Source organism: Stegodyphus dumicola, chromosome X1 (assembly GCF_044657685.1).
Source record: "Stegodyphus dumicola isolate Sdum_Otavi_A_Nest chromosome X1, ASM4465768v1".
NCBI classification, from domain to species: Eukaryota; Metazoa; Arthropoda; class Arachnida; order Araneae; family Eresidae; genus Stegodyphus; species Stegodyphus dumicola.
This window is the reverse complement of record NC_140780.1, coordinates 164,695,822-164,711,978: the sequence shown is the minus strand read 5'-3', so window position 1 is coordinate 164,711,978 and position 16,157 is coordinate 164,695,822.

The following is a 16,157-nucleotide window of genomic DNA, read 5'->3' as shown; positions in this document are numbered from 1 at the left end:
ATAAGATTTTAAATTGAGAAAGACAACAATAATAGATTACAATACATTGCAAGATTGACTGATAAATGTAAAATTTTTACATATCATAATTATGTGTGTAACTAAAACAGATTTTTAAAACAGAAGTTACTCGATTAACTTACATGCAAATTAATATTTTCTTTAACATGTTTTTGATAAACTTAATTTTAATAAATGAATATATATTTTTGTGTATTATCTGAAGATATGAATGCAATATTTGTGACATTAAACATTCATATTCAAGGAAAATAAGCAAGAATTCAATTTCGTAACTATTGGAAGAGGTAAGTACAGTCGTTTACTGAATTTGGTAATTAACTATACTTTAGATAGAAATTAACGTATATATTCCACATATTTTACGGTACCAAAAGTTATATATTTGATAATTGACCTAAATCTTCCCTATGTTTTCTTTGCATATATGAATGACTTGGGTAAAAATTTAGTCTGATATCTTCTCCTCTTTACTGTGTATAAGTGCACATTTTTGGTAAAAAATTTGCAAGAATTAATCTCCAATTACCTTTTTACTGCATTTTTCGTCAAATGTGCTTATTTTAATCTCATATTTTTTATATAAATCTATGCAAAAATGTTCTGCATATTATGATTAAAAGATAAAATGTTAATTTGATATCAAATTTTTACATATCCACCTTTTAGGTATGTACAGAAATATGGAATATATATAACTGGAAAATTTAAATGCAAAAAAAAATAATTTCTATTCAAAAATTATGTAACACTTAAAGGCTGAAAATCGCTTTCAATATTTCATTTCAAAGTGACTACAAAATATGCAATAAATTTTTTAAACCTTAGTTCTATGTTTTAAATCAATTAATGCTATCGTTCATTTACATGGCATAAGAAAATGTCCTTCGGAAAAGCAAATAGTTTATTTAAAGCGTTATTTAGTAATAATGAATTTAGTAAACAACTGTTTGCTACAGTTGTTTACTAAATTTAAATTTATGAAATGACCTTAGTAAACAAAAATGCAAATGAAAGATAGCATTAATTGATTTAAAACAGAATTGATGTTTACGAAATTTACTGCATATTTTTAGTCACTTTGAAATGAAATATTAAAAGTGATTTTCAGCCTTTAAGTGTTACATAATTTTTGAATAGATTTTTTTTTTTTTTTTCATTTACTAGTGCATTTAAATTTTCCAGTTATATATATTCCATATTGCTGTACATAACTAAAAGGCAGATATGTAAGAGTTTGATATAAAAATGATTTTACCTTTTAATCATAGCATGCAGAAAGTTTTTGCATAGATTTATATAAAAAATATGAGATTAAAATAAGTACATTTTACGAAAAATGCAGTGAAAAGGTAACTGGAGATTTATGCAAATTTTTTACCAAAAAATGGGCATTTATACACAGTAAAGTGGAGAAGACATTGGATTAAATTTTTACCAGTCATTCGCATATGCAAAGAAAACATGGGGAAGGTTTAGGCATACCTGCCAACTTTTACGAATTTTTCGTAATGTTTACGAAAATGCGTTTGTCTTTACAATTTTACGATCGTAATCCATTTTTTACGATGTTTTTAGTGATTTTTGTCGAAATTTTAGAATTTTTCGCCAATCCAGCGATTTTTGCCAATTGCATTGTGTTTTATCGCCAACTACCGACTACTTCGAATCCAGTAACCTGTGGTTTCTTCCAACTCGCCGCTTAACCAGCTAATCCAATGCGCTGAACTTGTTTCTCCCACACTTTTCTTTGTGGGCGCCAAAATCTCCCCTGCTTATCCAAATTCTTAATGATCTTCTGAAAGAACTTTATACTAAGTTTGTAAATGGAAATCAGTCCAGGGAACTTGCAAATTCTTTGAAAGATCATGAGAAAAAAGAATTTTTTCATTGTGTTAGAAAGTACTTTTCCTCAGCCTGTGATTACATTGTAAGGAAGCTTCCTTTGCAAAATGAAGTTCTTTTAAATGCTGAAGTGGCAAATTTGAAACAAATTGAAAATTCATCTTTTGAAAAGATTCGTTTTTTTATTGATAAATTTCCATTTTTGTTAACAATTAAAGAAAATGAATGCCATAATATAATGATGCTTTAGATGAACTACAGAACCCATTTTCTGCTGCACAGTTTGAAGACTTTGCCAGTTCTAGAGAAGATAGACTTGATGTCCTCGTTGGTACCATAAAAAGAATAAAAAGGGCTGATGGAACACCAAAATATGATAAACTAGCAAGAGTTTTATGTGCTATTCTCGTAATTCCACACAGTAATGCTGAGTGCGAGAGAGTCTTCAGTGATGTGAAGAAAAACAAAACTATGTTTCGTTCTTCAATTTCACCAAAAACTCTAGAAAACATTTTAATTGCTAAATGTTATGAGGAAACTAATTGTTATGACAGGAAATTTTCCAAAGAATTTTTGGCTAAAGCCAAAAAATGCACTCTAAATTTATTGCAATAATTTTTTTGTGTAACATTAAGTTCTTGTTTTATGTTTCCTAATAAATTTTTTAGTTACTACTTAATTGAGATTTACTAATGTAAGTACAATTTTCTTTTTTCTATTTGTATAAATTATTTTTTTAATATCAAAGCATGATATTAATTCTTCGTGTTCTTCTGAATTTTGGAGAAATCTTCTGAATTTTTATCTTTAGAGGTTGGCAGGTATGTTTAGTTCAATTACTATCAAATATATATGTTTTTGTACCGTAAAATATGGGAAATGTATACGTTAATTTCTATAAAATATATACATTTATGTACCGTAAAATACGGGAAATACCTACCTTAATTTTTACCTAATATATACGTTTATATACAGTAAAAAATCGGAGAAATTTACGTAAAGTTTTACTAAATATATACGCATACGTGAAGCAAAAAATTGAGATTTACGTATATGCGATAAATATACATAAATTTTTACTTCGTAAAAGTTGCGAATGAACAGCAGTCTCTCACGTAAATATACCTAAATTTTACGTAAAAGTTACATATAGTATACGTAAATATTTAGTAACTGCCACTGGACACTTTATGATATTTATCGTTCAACTTGAACGTTTTTTATATGGAAGGTCATTCGTAAATTGCACGTATTTTTCTCGTACAATTAACGAATGCATGCTGCCTGGGTATCGTAACCAACTGCAGTTTTTTATTATCATAGTGGCAGGGATATCTTTGAAGATATAATTAATGGCATCATTACAACAAAGTGAAGTATAGTAAAACCACCCACTACCAGACAGTTACAGGATTGCTATATATGTGTACAGTGGTTCTCTGCTTCGAAATCAGGAACTGTCTATTTAATGGGGTATATCTGATAATGTGAAGTGCCCATTGCTGGAGGCTCGACTTACATTATCATCATGTTGGGAAAATATTTTGCATCATGACATAATTTATGTGCATGATAAGATACATAAAACTGTTTTGAGTGATATCAGCTGTAAATTCAGGACACTTGGTACACTCCCTTATTGAAGTGGCTTTTCCATAGGTCTTGGGCATTGTTTAAGAGCGTTTAATACCCCTTTCTCATGTCGATTTTTAATAACAGATGGCGCTACGAACGTTGAGCGATAAAGACTCAAATCTGTAAGACTACCTACAGCCTGGTTACTATGGCAACGACGCTTCCTTCCTCTGTACTTGTTTGGCGGGAAAGTGAGTAAGCCATAAAACACATCCCCTCAGTTGAACAAAAGACCTGCTGTCATTTCTTCCGTCTGTGACTCAGACTGCAGGGTATGTTTTGAACAGGAATAGAACTTTTTCACCTTTGTGTTGAATGAAAGATATCTGTGAGATACGTGCAGCAGTCGCTATTTCTTTTCGCAAAATTTGTTCATCACGCTTTTCAATGTTGCGTAATGTTTCATAATTTGCCGTTATTTTGCGGAAGAAAACAAATTTCATCGCGACATAAAAATTATATATAAATGATTTTATACTTGATGATATGTGTATACATATATAGCACGCACATAATATTCCATTTACTCATCCATCCATAATATTTCATAAATTACCATCCATAATATTCCATAAATATGTGTTAGCACTTTCCAGAGCTTTATATATATTTTTTACTTGTATTATAAAATCGTATAACACTCCTAACTATTATTTTTTTACTTCAAAAGTGGATAAATCATTATCAAATTTTTCTAGTACACGGAGAAATGGTCTATGTATCCACACACATAAACGTAGTAAAAGATACTATTGTTGATTGAATATCTTTTGGCAGCAATATCAAGATGCAACGAAAATTCGAAATCAATTAATAACATGCATTTTATTACAAAAACACTAGCAGGACGTATTATTTGCACAAAAAACTTAGTGTGGAAATAATTTGCGGCACATTATCTGAGATCCGCTTTGAATGAATACATAAAGTGTTATAATGAACAATCAGTTTTAATATTTCACTTGATACTGAAATGCATAAAATCAAATTGCGTTTCTATGTTTCAGGTTTATAAAATACAGCTGATAATTGAAGGGGTATCAGGTTTATAAAGTACAAGCTGATAATACATGATAAGGGAGAAGAAATTCCTAAATTACAAAATTGAATATTATATTTTAATAAAGTAAAATGATACATATTATAGATACATCCTAAAAAACGATAATATATATATATATTGTATATCGTTGTATACCGTATATATATATTATGTATTTATATGTATATCTACTCTTTTCCGGATGTAACTGTAATTACGTACTGTGCTGGTTTATCATCTTCCTGTAGCGATGCATTTGGATTTGCTGTGTATGAATCTGTTTCATTGAACAGGAACAAATAGGAAACAGAATATTGAAAATTGAATTTTTTTAAAGCATTAGTAATTTATATATATTAGATTGACTAAAAAGAGTATATTCATGCATAACGTATAAATATGCGAAGTGAATACTTTTTGGCAATCACCTTTCTAGGATGATCATTTTTAAAAATAACCAGTACTGTTGATAAAATAAACACCGGTACGATCTATCTGCCTAAGGGAAAGGATGCCTTCGTGGAAGACTTTCTAAGGGAAATTGGCTCCTAGACACGTTACACAGGGTAAAACCACGAAAGCGCAACCAGTCCCTTCGCGGGATTCGAAACTCGGACCGAAATACTGGTGTTCAGCTACTTTACCGCTTCGTGCCTCATTTCAGAGCGGATTCGCTATATATGAAACAGAGTAATGTGCTGTTACCGTATTTAGCAGCCTGCCTTTTTCCTTGACCTACCATAAAAAAATAAAATAGCAAAATTATAACAGCGTCTCTAAAAAAGATGCTTTGCTATATTCTCATTAAATCTTTATCATTCTGCGCTACTAAAAACGAAGTACGATTATTTCAAATTCAAAATTTTATAACATTACTTTACAGAAAGCGATCTCATGTCTTCTAAAAATAAAACCCAACATCTGTTTCTACTCAAGCGCTTACTTTCTAGACAAAGTAATTTCAGTGTAACGTACGTTCAGTTTTATCTAACTTTGAACGGAAAAAAAAAAAAAAAAAACTATGTACATAACAGGCAAAGATATTAACAGCACATAAATTTAATCAATTATATTGGATTACCAGAGGAGAAAAAAATAATTCGATGAGATAATTCTCTGAGAATTCATAAACGCTAAATTAAGAATAAATTTTATAAAATGTTTACTAATGAATACATGTATTTGCATAGTAAGTTTGCTTTTTTAAAAAATTTTTCATCTTTATCACGTTTATCGGAGTGTCGTATTTAACTTCACAATTATGCTCCGAAATTTCATTGCTGTAGATTGGATTATTACCAATATATAATTCTACTAGTAACCAGAGCCAGTATTAGAGGTTTTTGCTGCTCACTACAATATCTGTGGCTCTTACTTCTGCCACGCGCCGCCAGTGGCTGAGTGGTTAAGAATATTGATTACTGGAAGTTCGACCTGGTTTCGGTTCGATCCCAGGCGAACCAGCTGGCTGCATGGTTTGTTTTCCTGTTGTGCAACATGAATACGACCCAGTTTCCTTCAGCAATTAGGCTCACCCGCGGCCGAGCGGTTAAATCGCTGAACACTGGTAGTTCCGACCTGGGTTCGAATCAAGGCGAACGGGCTGGCTACATGGGCGTTTTCATAATCTTCCCCGTGTGTAACGTGTATGGGGAGCTTTGCTATAAACTAAACTAAGCCTTCAGAAACTTCCTCCACGAAAGCATCTGCTATCTGCCATCTGCCACCTCGTGGCTTTGCTATATTCAAAGAGCCTAACCCAATTCTAGCACTCAGTTCCTCTCTAAATTCTAGCGGGCGAGCGCTAAAGTCGCCTATTACTGGTAGTTCAACCTCGGCACATTATCTGAGTTCAGCTTTGAATGAAAACAACATAAAGTGTTATAATGAACGATTAGTTTAAAGATTTCACTTGATACTGAAATGCATAAAATCAAATTGCGTTTCTACATATCAGATTTATAAAGTACAGCTGATAATTGTAGGAATATCAGGTTCATAAAGAACAGTTGATAAATACATGAGAAGTGGGAAGGCATTCATAAATTACAGAATTTAATGGTTGTAACGAAAATTTTATGCACGAACGTTCTTCATAAAGTTATGAAAAAAAAGCAGTCAGTACCTTTAGTGCGGATAGTAATCACTACCAAAAATCTATGCTTTTCTGCCAATTTTTTGGTAGTTTTTCAAAACCTTCGGCTCGGAAACTTGGTGGCCCGAGTCCAAACACAGGTCAACCTCATTTCGGACGTCTTGTGCAGAAGTGAAGATAGGACCAGCAAGATGTAGCTGAAAGTCCGAACGTGCGATGTCGGGGTTATATGGTGGATGTGGTGAAAGATCCCTTTCGAGTCCGTACAGAGGCTAGCCGGTGAATGCAGACACGTATGGTATGATTACATAAAGCAGTCAAGTTGATTCGTGATGAATTACTAACTCTATCTCAGATTTTATAATACTTATGAAAGCTACAGATCTTATTTAATAAAAAGCACCAGAAATAATCACTGTCTTATTGACTAGCCATTTAGTCGCTCTCGTAACGTTTGCCATTGTGCATAATGATATAAAACTAATGTCTTAGTAGCATTGCTCAGTCAACATCATGATATCTTCTAAGGGATAAATCAAACAAAAATGTAAGCAGTCTTCTAAAAGATTATCTTCCCTAGAAAATACCAGCCAGATTTAAGATAAAAATACAGCATGTCTTCTGAGAAAATAATTACTTACAAAATCATGTTTCCAACGCTAATAAAGCAAATAATTATATATTAAAATTTCAAAACAAGATTAACACAATTGATATTCAATTAAGTCTTGCATATCTATTATTTGGCTTCATAAAGTAATATATTGTCTAAAATGAAGTAGTCATATAAAAACATATTAAAAACAATATATTTTTCTTAATGATGATTATATAAAATTTCTTAATAGAATGGTTTTTCTGAGTAAATGAATTAGAGTTTAAAACGATAAATCTAATAGTGCTATAATAAAGCTTCGTAGGACTAAGGCTGGATTTCTTGCTAATTTGTACTTTAGATTTTTTTTCTCCTTTGTGGAACTTTTCTCTTCTTCATAACATCATACTTTTAATGTACCTTTAAAAGCTAATTAATTAATTTTGCTTGAGATATGCTCTCATGGAAGCTACTAAATGATATTTGTCTCATACCTGCTTTTCCGATTAGAAAATACATGAAAGACCAAGCCAGCCATGACCTGCCTGAGATCAGCGTACATGAAGATAAATTAAGTGATGTATGTTTAGTAAAACTCTTAATCTTTATAACAAAATATATTATACCTACATAAATATGTATCACAGAACATTTGCTTATATACAGCTAGGATAACTTCTCTTGTTGATGTTATTTTGCAGATTTTTTTAATCAAAACTCTGAAGTAATGTGCTATAGCTCTGTTTTGAGATTCAGAATGATGTCAGACAAAACTGGACAAAATTTATATTTTCCTAGATCCAAATTTTCCAACTTAATGGAAATAATACTTATTCATCACATGAAGTAAAATTCTGAGAAGAAAAAAAAAAAAAAACTTATGAATGCATTTTAATGAAAAATTAATAACAAACAGCAATACCAGTTTCTAGGAAATGATGATTTAAGTGAAAGAAATATTACTTAGAAAATATGTAAACTGACGTTTAATATGTATGTTACAAAAGTGCATAAAAGCTAACAAGTTAGGTAAAATGTATTTCATCAAAAAGTAAAATCTTCTATTAATGATTTACTATGAATAAATTATTAGTAGTTATGTGTACATTTGAGAAAGAGTATGAAAATCATCAGTACAGCGAATATGTTCTACTGATATTATCACTTAACGCACGTACCATTTGACTGTTAATAGACAAAAATATAAAAATTTCCACAATTTGTTTGCAGAATGAGTGTGAATGAATCTAAACAACATAGGAACATTTCTTTAGATCAGAAGTTCTCAACCGGTGGTATACAATGAAGCAAAGTATTTTTAACTATTAAATTAAAAAATTAAAACCCAACATCCTGATTGAGTTTTTTTTTTTTTTTTTTTTTTTTTTTTCGAACACACGTAAATTTATGTGATTTGAGCTTTGTTCAGGAGTGGTGGTGGTATTAAAGGTTTTCAATTTTTTTTAGATGGTACGCGTTAGTCAAAAGGTTGAGAACCGCTGCTTTAGATTAAATATTAGAAGAAAATTATAATTGCAATTTGTCTAATTTGTAGATTTCCACAGTGATTAAATTTTTTTGGTTAACATTAATATAAATAACTGTTGTAATCATAAAACACTGACAGCCATTAGAAGCATAACATTACAGAAGACAGTAGGTAAAATCATATTTATTATGCAGATAACTTTTAATACATGATTTAACTGTACATGTGTAAGCAAATCAGTTAGACTTGAAGTACATGGTTTAAAAAACAGTTAAACTTGGAATATACCTCCTCGTACAGCCATTGCATGAAGATAAACAGATACTGGATGTGCACCTAGAATATGTGAGAAAATGAGATTTCAATTATTACCAGTGTTCAGCTGATGTAACCGTGGGTAGACTGTGGTGCGTTAGTTTTTTTATAATCATAGGCCTGTTATATTCAGTAGATAAGAGATCTGATGAAATCATAGATCAAGGGATAAATAGATCAGTAAAAAAAAGGTGGGAATTTAAAAGTTGTTTTCTGTTATGTGCCAGACATTCTTTGTTGATCACTCGTTCTAGACAACCTCTAAAGATAGACAGTAGTGAGCTTCAAAAACCTCAGAGTAATAATAAATGATTAATCAGATTTTAAAAACACTGCCTTTTCATAAGTAGTATACATACAATAATCAATTTATGGAAATGAACTAGAAACTAAAAAAATTACCTCGCGTGCTACAGACATTTTATGAACATTGATCACATAGCACACTTCCAAATGGCTATTGATATCACATTTTTTGTATCCTGAGTTTCCATACTGCATCATCTATCACATTTGAAGTCTTCCATTGGGCAAACATTAAGGAGTGCATTTTTGTACATAATGTACTGGTAATACATTATGTACCTGGTGCTCACGTAACATACACAGCAAAACATTTGTTGTATGTAAAGAAAATTTGGATAATTTCTTTACTTGGATTCAATCATTATAATATGCATAATATTTTCAATATTAGAATTTTTAAATGATTAATCATTTACAGTAGCCCTAAACAGTGGCACCTGTTCAACTGCACATTAAACATGGAGGCTGTTTTTTTTGGGGGGGGGTTAATTTATTTGATAACAGTATAGTAACTTGGCTAAGGGTAGAGATACTTTCATGAAGTACTTTCAAAGGGAAATTAGCTTATACATATTTCATATATGCGGAAAACTATGAAAACACGTGCAGCCAACCCATTCGCCAGAATGTGAACCCAGGTCGAATTATCAGTATTCAGCTACTTACTGCTAGCGAAGCCAGAGCTAGACATTTTGTTACCTAATAAAATAACTGCTGCTTGCAAATTATGCTTTCCAGTTCCTGCCAAAATTCGAAAAATTTTGACGCTCCTATGTCTTGCTGCCCATTGCACTCATACAGGTTGCCCTAGCCACCGATGAGCATTAAACGTGAAGGCAACTGGAATGTAATGGACCATACGACTTGGTTTCAGACCTGTATGGAGAAGCATGATGCATGACATAATGTGGCATTTTGTTGATGCAGACCATGGATGTGATCCTTGATGGTGTTGATGTATTAAGATTCATCTGGAAAAAATGAATTTATATTATTTATCCTTCTATTTGCAAAGTTCTATGCACAACTATAGCTGTAGTCACTTATAATGTTCTAACGAGGGTTTGGTTAGGTTATTTGAATATGGCAAAGCACCTAAGGGCTGCTTATTTCTTCTACCAAAGTTAGCTGAAACAATGGTCACTTTAAAAAAACTACTTTTAATTTTTTGCAATGTAACACCTCTTTAGTTCTGAACTGAAGAATAATATAACTGAAACAGCCATACATACAGATTATGTTATCTTAATCAATGAGTCAAACTAGTGAGTTCATTGCTTAAGCATTCACCAGCTTTAGGAAAACCAGATCAAGTAGGATAGTGCTTTTTTTTTCCCCTTTTAACATAATTAAGTATCAATGTGCTTTAAAAATGATAATTCAAATTGTGACAAAGGTACCTATTGATTATTTACTACATCTCAGATTTTTAGAGGTAGTTATTTCCCAGCGATGATGTCTGTGCGTTTTCTTTGGAGGTAAAGTGCCAATAAATAGTATTTAACTGTAACAGTCATGTATAATCATAACTGACTTCTGATAATTGTGCATGTAATTTTATATTTCATTTTTGTTAGCCATTTCTCATTTTATAAATATGGATCTTTTTGATTTGCTAAAAATAATGAACACAGAAAACTGTTCGTTTTTTCTAGTTTCAGTCTGCTATGTCATGGGATAGTAAAAATCTCATAGAATGAAATAATAATCATTCCAAAAGTATATTGCAATACTAGTAAAGTTCTGATATATGCAAATAAATCATTATGTGAAAGAAAGGAAATTGGTTTGAGGGAAGCATAGCTTATTAATTTTTGTTCATCAGAGGTCACAAAGTGTATAACTTACTCCAAATAATTCTAAAATGATGAATTTTGGTACTTTCTAATTTTCTGAACCTCACCAGAATGCTGTGAAAAATTATTCATGGTCTAAACCATGTTGCGAAGAAAAATTTATGTTGCTACTCATGTCACTGAAAATCATTTATGTGACAACCCAAGTATACACATAGCATTCTCCCAGACAGCACTTCTCCATATATTTTCACCAGTGTGGTTGAAGATTATGATCCCTCCTATGGGAATTTCAGTACTTCAGCATTGCGGTGGACCACATACTGCAGTTTCTGTTGTCTCTGGTAAAATCTTTGGCGATGTAGCTTTCTGCATGCATACAACATAAAAGGAATCACATGCCCCTCTTTCCTTTCTCATTTTAGGATTCTGGTGCCAAAATTTTGCAATTTTCTGATTTTTTTTTTTTCATTAAAAAGATTTATAGGAAGAACAACGGAGAAAAAAAGCCTGGAATTGTGCTTGTCTTGTATTGCAGAAGAAGAATGTAAAACAATAGGTGGTGGTGGATGCATTGTTGAAATAAATTTAAAGATATGCAAATATTCCTCTCCTAACTCACCAACAAGTTTGCAAATGCTCTTCAAAGTTGCCAATGAGTTCATGACTTTTCAGTGCCAATGAGTTCATGTGTGTGTGTGATTATGGCAAAGCCTCGAGGGCTATCTGCCTAAGAGGAGGGATGCCTTCGTGGAGGACTTTCTAAGGGAAACTGGCTCGTATACACGTTACACATGGGGAAAACCACGAAAACGCCCATGCAGCCAGCCACCAATGAGTTCATGACTTACCACATCTGTGGTAAGAATGTAAATTCCATATATTTTATGGCTCTTGTTAAAGATGGAATTAAACACAGGAATTTTAATTTAATAACTTATATTTAAACACAAAAACTTATTTCTATGTTTCCCTTAATGGGAGAGCAAACATAAATATTGGTGCAAAATGTAGTTTAAAATATTAATGGTAAATTTAAAATACATTCAAAATGCAATTTGTCATAGTTCTAGATCATCCCAATCTTTAGGGAAAAAAAAAAAAAAAAAGGTAATGAAGTAGAAATAGATAATGGAAATGACACTGTGTATTTTAAAATATAAATGAAAATTTGGGATAATCCAAGCAATGTACCTGATAGATTTAACTGACAACAATTACTTTTAAAAGAAGAATAATATTAAGAGCGATTTAAAGGTTATATTTAAGGGACAGTAGGCATATATATTTTGCTGTAAATTGATTGGCAAATGTTATTCAGTAAAGGAAAAGATCCCACATGTGCTTTCTCTATATCACTACTTTAATCTAGTCCATCATTAACAATATTTTTCCTGGGATTCCATCTCAGGGTGAAAACTGAGATAAATTTAGGTGTAAAATTGTAAGCTTTGTAATCTTGTTCTTAAAAATGTAGTTGTATCACAATAAAACATTAATAAACTATGTTAAATATTGTTTTTCCAACATTCCATTAGCAAAATAGAATAAGGATATAACCCTCTCAAGCAAATAACCCATTTTCCTTCCTTTGTAATGATCCGGTATTTCTCAAGGTGTATTGCATAAAGTAAAAATATATATTAACATATGAATTAATATTCAGTTGTACATAAAATCACCTCTGACTTCTTAACTGATTTTTTTAAAGGATTAAAACATAACCGCTGCACGCCATAAAAGGATTTTTATTACACGGGCTTGAAAAGCTTTACCACATGACAAAACAAATGACACCGAAAGCTCTATGTTACGTCTGTATTCTTCTAACCAATAGCAGCGAAGCAGCTATCACAGCAGGAGGTACAGCGAGTACGTTTTAGGAATATGCGTCCCGGACTTCCCCCAGCAGCTGCTACGATGCGTGCAACAAGTTCCTCAGCGCCTCTAACGGTGGTCTTGTACACCATTGTGTTGATGTACCCTCAGAGGAAGCAGTCAATGCAAGTGAAGTCTGGCGATCTTTGCTGGCCAGTGCACTGGACCACCCCTGTCAATCCCACGTTGAAGATACGTTTCGAACACCTTCTTTGATGATGATCGTCTGTTTTTGTTCTTATTTCTAGGTTTCCGCTGTACTAAGCCTAATAAATATGTTTCCTCACCCTGTTCATGTTCTTCCTTTCTTGTGTTTTGTGTCATTATATACCGCACCATGAAGACGTTTCTGACCATGCATTGCTATGTGCTTTTCTATCCTCTGGGTCTACTCTATTTCTCCTGAAAGTTTGTAACTGATTTGCTGGGCAAATCACATATATAATTACAAAATTTTAAAAAAATATATAAATATGTTTAGTATTTTGGCGCTTTAAGCTGCTGAAAATTATCATTAAAGACATAAAGTAAGAAATTTAGAATTAATGTTTCCCAAAGAAAAAAAATTTTGAAATTCATGATTAATAAATTTCAAATAATCTTATAAATGCAACAAAGAATTTAATAAATGTAAAAATCAAAACTTTTAAACAATCAATACCCTAATTAAAAAAATTAAAGGAAAAGAACATAGCAGAAGAGAAATTCAATCAACTTCAATGCCACTTCATCAGGGAAAAGGAACATTGAAATCTCTCTTCTACAAAAATCCTTGCTTCCATTATCTGATTTATGTTTTTCTTATTTCAGTTGCTTTACATTATCATTTTTTGTCATCATGACACTTGCATTCAAATATGTTGCAGAATTTATAAGGATTTTCCTTCCATTATTTTAATACAAAGAATTCATCATTATAAACTGGTTTATAATGTTGGCAACATAATCTTTTTACTCATTTTATTGATACAAATTTTCTTAAACTATGTGCATGCAATATTTGACCCCCTACTTAATATATTTTGCATTGCTGATTTTAATTGAGGCTTCTACATTGACTTGACAAAATTTTGTCCTACAGCATCCAAAAAATTGCTAAATATGGATGCTATACATTTTAAAACAAGAAAGTTAGATGATATATTCTTTAATTTTTTATAAATTTTTTCATCCCAATAATCAACAAAATCATGAAGAAATTCGCAAATCACCAGCTCAAATGTTGTCAAAATAAATCCACTTTAAAATCAGCAAAATGGTGATTAAATGCCAAAATCCAACAACACAAAATTTAAAAATGTAGAAGCAATGCAATGCCCCAGCATTCCTAGCCTCTTTATATAAAGAAAAAATTGATCACAAGATGAAGAATGCTAATCCCACAGTTGATGATGAGGTTATCTTTTTAATCCAAAACTGACAAAAGCATTACTGTTCTTCTCACAATGTGATCTGATCAAAGTAATCCCTAAATCAAATAAAATAGGAGCCAAAAATAAACTTGGCTAAAAATTGCCAAGTTGAACCAAATGGGGGCACCTTTACAAAAATAAAGAGAAATTTGTTGGGGGGGGGACTTAAAATCATAAAATTACAGAAGTTTTAATAAAAATAAAAAAATGATGATTTAGTCTACATTTTATGGTACCCATTGAATTATCGCCAAGTTGTTTCATTTATGGTAACCTGAGTAGTTGAATGTTATGGAAATCCTGTTATGACGTGATTAGTTACAATGTGTGATTTTGACTGATGGGGAAATATTTGTAAGGGCTTACTTAGGTATGGATGTTGGTTAGGAAGTATGTTGCATATTTTGTGCTTTACAACATAAAATGCCTGCTGGTAGTACAATTAACTTGAAGCTTTTATACACTTTAGAATGACTGGGAAAGAAAACATTGATTGACTGGTGTGTATGAAGATTTAAATGGCTTCGTTCACCTCTTGGTAAATTACGCAGTGAGATTTCAGGATTTCGAAACCAGAACTCATATCAACACTATGGAAAGCATGTGGGGTGCAATAAAAGGGGATTTTCGAAAGAAATGCTACTGACAATCCGTAGCATATTTTTAATTTTTACTTTTGTGAACTGATGTGGAGACAGCAGTATACTGATTCTAGTTTAGATCAATTTAAATAGCTTTTGGATGCTGTTAAGGAATTCTGTGTGTCACAACTATCGAAGAAACAGAAATTTTTAAATAACGTAAGTCGACATTTCCTCTTTGTACTGCATAGATAATATAACATGTATTTCCATTCTTGTGTTATTTCCTTGTTTGATTTAAAGTGTAGTTTATTGAGATTAATATAATTTTCGTTTTTAATTATGTTTTATTGCATTATATTTTGGATGCCATTTTACTGGGGAAAGGCGTTGGACATAAACAAGAACACCACCAAAAAATCGCCAATTTTTGCCAAGGCTACTCTTAAATATATTTTTACCAAATGGTGGTTTATGAGATTATGGCAAAGCCTCGAAGGCTATCTGCCTAAGGAAGGATGCCTTCATGGAAGACTTTCTAAGAAAAACTGGCTAGTATACACATTATACATGGGGAAAACCACAAAAATGCCCATGCAGACAGCCCGTTTGCAGGATTTGAAACTCGAACCAAACTGCCAGTGCCCAGCAACTATACCACTTGGCCCTAAAAATTGCAAAAAATTAATAAAAGTTGGTATATATGTGTAAATAACATAACAAAACACACTTGAATAATTCTGACAATAGCCAAAGATTCTGTATCAAAACCATGATTTCTTTTAACTTCTACAGCATTCTTACTGAACAGCACCATCTCATGGCAATAACTTTGAATCTCAATTTAAAATTTTCTTTTTAAAGCTCTTCCTCCATGATACACATATATGTATGTTAACGGCAAAGTATGAAATGGCAGCAATCTATAGAATATCTATGCATTTTATAGAATGCTGACATTTTTAGGAAAAGTATCAAACATGAGAATTATTATATACTTTACCCTGGGCATTGCATATAATGCCTAAGAATTCTATAGAGCGACAAATGCTCTTTAGATAAAGTATGAAAAAAAGGTCATGATACGGCTATTTAAAAGATGTTCATACCCTAATACAAATCCTATTTAAAAAAAAAAAAATTA